This window comes from Cavia porcellus, unplaced genomic scaffold (assembly GCF_034190915.1).
Source record: "Cavia porcellus strain 051 isolate PalLab524CR breed Dunkin Hartley unplaced genomic scaffold, mCavPor4.1 scaffold_40, whole genome shotgun sequence".
Taxonomy (NCBI): domain Eukaryota; kingdom Metazoa; phylum Chordata; class Mammalia; order Rodentia; family Caviidae; genus Cavia; species Cavia porcellus.
Window position 1 is genome coordinate 8,642,023 of NW_026947523.1, and position 6,681 is coordinate 8,648,703.

Below are 6,681 nucleotides of genomic sequence, written 5' to 3' on the forward strand. Positions count from 1 at the left end.
ACCTCCCGGAGCCTCCGTTCCCCTCCCCCTCCTGCTCTCCATCTCCCGCCCCCTCCTCCTCCTCTTCCTCCTCTTCCTCCTCTTCCTCCTCTTCCTCCTCATCCTCCTCTCCCGCTCAAGGAGCCCTGGAGCCAGCACCCGCTCCAGGGGATCCGAACACCTCGTGCTCTATCCTCCAAAGTCTGCACCCCCACGTGTCACACTCAGCCTGCTTCTCCACTGCCCAGCAAGAGCAGAAGCAAAAACTGTGGCTGTGTCCCGCCTTCCACCGCCCCTGAGTACCTGGCCCAGGTGGCAAATGCGTGTGGAAAACCACAAGGAGAGATCCGGCGTGTGCGCTTGGGCTCACTGCTGTGTACGCCAGCGACCAGGACAGGACCTGGCGCTTAGTAAGTGCTTAAGAAATCTAAGAGAAAGAAAAGGAAATCAGCAAATCCGATTTGTTTCCTTCTCTCTTTAGACTGGCAGCTCACATTGCCTGGATTTTAGAATCCACAGCCCTCAGACTCAGACTCATGGACCCAGAGATCCACAAAGCACCCACAGAATGCTGAGTCCCAGCCCAGCCCCAGAACTCATGGGACAGCAGGGTGGATGGAGGGCACTATGGGGCACATCGTGAGGACACCTGGGAAGGACATGTTCTGCAGAACAGGAGAGGAGGAAGGGAAGGGTCAGGGAGGGAGAGAAAGGGATCCAGCAGAAGGGGGTTGAGAGGGAGGGAGAGGAGGAGGAGGGAGGAAGAGAGCGGCGCAGGCCACAATGGGCCAGCGTCTCCTGCAGCCCCTGGGATCTCTCTAGACCCCACCCACCACCCTTTCCCGGTGGTTTTGAGTACCCCGAATGCGGGGCTGGGGAATTAAGAACAAGGCAGTGTAGGGGAGACAGCACAGATCAAGGAGGCACCGACAGCCTGCTTCTTCACCTCACAAAGCTCGGAGCTGCCAGGGCTGAGCCAGCTGGGGAGGGCCAGGGACAGAGGGGGCCCAGAAACAATCTGTCTGGGAGCTGAACCCCAGAATGCCACCCTTGGGGTTCAAAGGACAGGTGAGGGGGGAGGAGGGGAACCAGAGGACACAGCCTCAGGCTCTGGGGGGGCTCTGGGGCTAGAAAGAGCCACACAGAGGCTGCAGCCACAGGGATCCCCTGAAACTGCGCCCAGCTAAGCCATGTGCTGACCCTGGCTGGAGCCAGAGGACTGAGTAGGAGAGCAGGGGAGTTCTCCTAGGAACCTCTGCCCCAGGGGGCCCCCCAAGGTCAAGGGGAGTCAACCCCCAGGCCATGGGGGCTGCCTGGCGCCCCCTGGTGGGCATACACAATGCCCTCTTGGGGCAGCCCTTCCACAGCACCTGGACCAGAGAGGGTGTGGAGGACGGTGCAGGGCCAGGGCGGGAGAGGGCAGAGAATCAGGCTGCAGCTCCTCCCCAAACACCCACCATGGTGCCCGGGCTGGTACAAGCCACTCTGAGCAGCCAGGACCGCAGAGCCCAGGACACAGGGCCATGCCCAGGCCTTCGGGGTGTGGGGAGGTTCACCAGGTTGGTGCTGTCCTCTCATTTCATCACCCACCCCCAGGCTGCAGGCCCAGGCTCAGTCCCCGCTCAGTGTCAACCTGCACTGTCCTAACCTGTCACCTACCGGCATCTCCTCCATCAGGCCTGGGGGGTGATGCAGAGGCAGGAAGAGGAAAGGGGAGGTCTCCCGAGGAGGTATGCCCCGTGCCCAGCCTGGCCCTGGGACCCACATGCTGAACAGAAAGAAGTTTGTCCTGAAGGATGGACAGGAGTTTCCAGAGCGAGTCTTGGGAGCTGAGGGAAGCTTGATAATCCAAGAGGCGACTGGGCAGCGTGGGCAGGGCCGGAGGACTGGGCAGTGGGGAGGCAGGCCCCAGGTCCTCCACCAAGCTCTCTCCCAGCCCAGCCCTGGGACCCGCTGCCCTGCGGGCACAGCATCCCAGGCATACGGAGCCTCCAGGCAGGGAGAGGACCAAGGACAGATGGCTGTCCAGGCCACGGTGCACCCTCCGGCCTAAGACACTCCTCACTCGTGAATCAGACCCAGACCTCGTCACACCAAGCACACACACAGACACACACAGACTCACGCTCAGTCTCTCTCCTTCACACACCACACACACACACACACACACACACACACACACACACACACACACACACACCTGGCCCCAGAACATAGACTCTCAAGGCCAGAAAATAGCGCAGGGGTTTCCTCAGACCCCAGTGCCATCCACAGCTCAGGAGCACCCAGGACCCTGACCAGAAGCAACACACAGGCAGCGGGGCTGGCTGATGCCTCCCAGGGCCCCATCCGGAGCCCCCTCCCTGAGGCAGACTGACCTCCCCCAAAATAGGCCTGCCCACCCCCAGCCAAGCCCTCCCCCCCCCACCGCACCCCACACACCACCCAGCAAACAATTAAAACCCAATCATCATAAACACTCATTATATAACCACCTCCAGTGCCGCCGAGGAGGGCTCCCGATTGCCCCTGGAGTCCCAGCTGCGACCCTGGCCTGGCTCCATAGGGTGCAGCCTCGGTCACCGCCACCAGCCGAGGTACCCGACAAGGAAGGGGGGCCCTCCACCACCAGCTTGGAGGAAAGTTAAACCCTGCCCGGGGTTCCCCCACTCAATCTCGGCTGTCACTGTCCCTCCAAAAACACTCTAGGCACAGCCCAGCCAGCAGGGCACTGGCACCGGCTTAGTCGCAGAACCGCAGCAGCCAGCGGAGGGGCAGGGGAGACAGACGGACAAGCAGCTTGGGCCCCGGCCGGCAGCCTGACTTGTTGAATAAATTTCTGCAGCGCTGGCTCCGCCAGCTTTGGGCTTCGGTGTTGGCACCAGGAGAACTTTGGTGGCCTTGGAGAAAGGGGCCCGGTCAAAGTTCTCCGTCCTTCCTTCCCAAGGCAGGGTCCCTCCAGGGCGCAGGATGGGGAGCCCACCTGACGAGCTGCGCGGGCGGGGGTGGGGGTGAGGGGCGATCCCCGGAAATCAATCAATCAATCAACGCCTCGATCCAGAGCCCGACGCGCGCCAGGGGCCGGCCGCGGAGCCGAGCCCCGCCGCTCCCCTCCTCGCCCCCTCCCCGCGCCACCTCTCCCTACCTTGGCAGGGACGTCGCCGGCCGGCGGGGTCTTCCGCGCTGGGGCCGCGGGGCGACGCGATCCCTCGAAGCCGGCGGTCAGAGGGCTCTCCAGCCCGCCGGCCCCCGCCCCGCCGACTGCGGATCAGCTGCGCCCCCGGGGCGCGGGGGGCGGCGAGCGGCGCGCGGCGGGCGCCGGGGCCCGGGCCATGGCGCGGGGGGCGCAGCTGCGGACGGCGGCGGCGCGGGGAGCGCGGACCGCGCGGAGTTGGGCGCGCGGCGTGGGGGGGGCGCCCCGGGCCGGGGGCGGGGGCGCGGGGCCGGGCGCGGCGGGGCCAAGTGCCCGAGAGGCGCGCGCGCGGGGTCGCCCTCCTCCCGGCCGCCTCGGCGCGGCTCGCGGCGCCCCCACCCCGCCCCGGCCCGGGCTCGAGCGCGGGGTCTGCGCGCGGCGGGGGCTGCGGAGGAGCCCGAGCGCCCGGCGGTGCGGGGACGTGCGGCGGCGGCGGCGGCGGCGGCGGCGAGACCGAGCGCCCGCGTGCGAGGCAAAGCCGTCCTTATACTGACACCACATGTCTTCGGAGAAAGCTGCAGGCGCGGGACGCCGGGGGGAGGCGTGCGGGCGACAGACAGACAGACTGACGCGGCAGCCGGCCCGGGAGCCCCTTCCCCAGAGCGCTCCCGGGAACCCCCAGCCTTGGGGTCACTTCCTTCGATTCAGGGTCGTGCCCCTCTTGGAGAGAAGGTCCTGACCCCTCAAGCCTAAGGGCTGCGTCATGCTAGCAAGGGGGACCCCATTAACGACCAACCCATGTGCCCATGTGCCCAGTGCCTGGTTGATTTGGTCACACCGGTTCCTCACTGAGATGAGGCGATTGAGAGGCGGTGCTCCAGGGCCCCAGGAAGGATCCCACGGAGTCCCCCAGCTCCTAAATGGTGGGGCTGAGCCAGGGCCAGCTGCAAGGGCCCCTCTGCAACCAGGCTGCCTTCCCACTTCCCAGTCACAGCCCTGCTTCTTCCCAGGGTCAGGGTTTGGCTGGAAGGTCACCTCCTCCGGGGAGGCTCCCTGGAGGGCCGATGCAAAGGTCTCCCACAGCTTCGATGTGCCCTGGGCAGCCAGGCCCAGGCGCTAGAGGCCAGGCTTCTCCAGGAAACTGGCTCTCCAGCACCTTCCTCCCGTCCTGGGCAGGGGCCTGGGGAGTGTCCAAGGTTATGATCTCCTTTTTATTTTATTTTGTACCCAGTCAAACAAATTAAAGGCACCAAGACCCTCCCAATCGCAGGTCCAGTCCACTGCCACCAGGCACCCATTTAATGAGCCTCTCCTGGGTGCTGAGCACCTCCTGGGCATCTCCTTTGTGCCTCCATTTTACTGATGGAAACTGAGCCCACAAGGGAGCAGCTGGCCAAGGTTCCTCATCTAGGAAGCCGCAGCCCCCAACTACAAATAGTGCCGCCTATCCCTGCCTGGGTGTCCTCTCCACACACTCAGCTCGGCCCTCGGGTGTCCTTGCACAGGGCAGTAAGGACACCTCAAGGCTTTGCAGCCGGAGGGGGAGGATGCTGAGGCTGTCCCGAGGCCACCTACCCTGGCAGACAGGGGAAAGGTGTGCTCCAGTTTGACTCTGGCCCTGCAACTTCCTGATAGGATAATGAGTGAGCCCCAGAATATCTCCAAGCCTTAGCTCCCTCTCCGGCAAAGCGGGACTATAAGTTTACACATCCCAGCATTCAGTCTCTAAAGGATTCCACACGGTGCCTGGCACATAGTAGTTACTCAACAAATCCTCATCCCCACCCACATTTTCATCTATCCAGGGAAACGAACCTTTGCAAGAAGACCAGAATGTGAAGTTGTACTGAACTAGGAGATCGGGTTGCATTGATTTCAGATCACAGGGTCTTTGCAAGGCCTCAAAGTGGGACATCTTGAACTCAGCCTTGAAGCCTCCCAGGGTTAGGAGGAGGTAGTGGGACAGTGGCATGGAGGAGGGAAAGGTGGGAGACAAAAACTGGGTAGCACAGGGCAGGCACAAGCAGCCCCGACAGCTGGGGGCACAGCTAGAAAGCCCCAGGCCTGAAGCGTGAAAGCCCCAGGCTGCAGGGAAGATAGCAACCAGCACTCACGGTCTCTCCACTGCCCTCTGCCACCTTTTGGAGAAATTCACAAGGCTCTTCAGAACGTGGAGAAGCTACCAGATGGTGAAGTCTCAGGGCCTCGTTCCTGAAGGGAAGTGGCTGTCCTGCCCCCTGGCTGCTTTCCCAGGGTGACGCAGGACTCATCTCCTGTTGGGGCAGCTCCTTTGCTCTCTGGGCATCTCCGAGCATTCAGACTTCTTCGCACCTGAGCAGAAATTTGCTCCATCCCGTAACCCTTGTCTCTTCCCTCCTGGCCGCTCTCAAGCATCCGCGCTGGCAGGAAGCCCTGCCCACCCAGCCTCCCACCAGGACAGTGAGTGTTCTGGGGACACAGAAACTGCAGAATAGATGACAGATTGAAGCCTGCTTGGAGATGAGAGGACCCCCAAATCCACGGGGGACAGGAGTAGGGCTCGGAGTCTCCGCAAGAAGCCATGGCTGGGCTGCCCCTCCAGAAGCTCTGGCTGGCTGCGGCAGCTTCGTTTATTCTTTATTGCTATTTATACTGCGCCTGGTATTTGCCGAAGGCTGCACCGGCCGCCCGCACACACTCGCTAGGCCCCTTATGCCTGGGTAGCAGGAGTGGGGGAGTGGTCCTCAGACCAGAGTCCCCGTGGCGCTCCCCAGACAGCTGTGCTGGCCCCGGCCCCTCCCACCCCTACCAAGGCCTAGCAGGGTCTGTAGCCCAGCAGCTACAGGGCAGAGCAGCTAAGTCACACCCGCATGCAGAGCTGTTGAGATTGTAGTGCTGGGCAGGTAGGGTGCACCCTGGTCACTGGTAATAAATAAACAAGCCAGAGCTACAAGGGGTGGCGGCAGGAGTCCCACCCCCGGACATCAATGAGGTCTCTTCCAGGCCTCCAGACCCCAGAGAAGGGCACGATGTCCTCGCTGATTTATTGCTCAAAGATGCACAAATCACTTTGTGTGCTTGGCCCTTGTGTAAACCTTCAAGAATGTCAATGCTTTTAATCCTTATCGTCACCTGGTAAAATCATCGCCTCTGTTTTATAGAGGAGGAACCAATGTCACAGAGATGCTAAGTAACTCGCTCAAGGTGACACAGCTAAGAAGCGACAGAGAGGATTCATATTAAGAGAACCTGTTAACTGAGATTCTGGATGCTAAGACTCAAAAGCCACAGGAGCCAGGGATTTAGCTCAGCCGCATAAGCACCTGCCTTGCAAGCGAGAGGTCATGAGTTGGATCCCTGGTACAAAACAAAAACAGCCATAGGAGTCAAAGTTTGCAGGATTCCAAACTGAGACACCAGCTCCCTCAGCTGAAGGAGAGAGAAGCCAGGCTGAGCCACACTCCTGTGGGCCACACAGTCCCGTTAGCACGCCCTCCTCCAGGATGTGCAGGGCAGTCCCTCTCACCAGCCCTGCTGGGGGGAGGGTGGGATCCAGGTCCTGACTGTCCTCTGTGAAGCACTGGATCCCA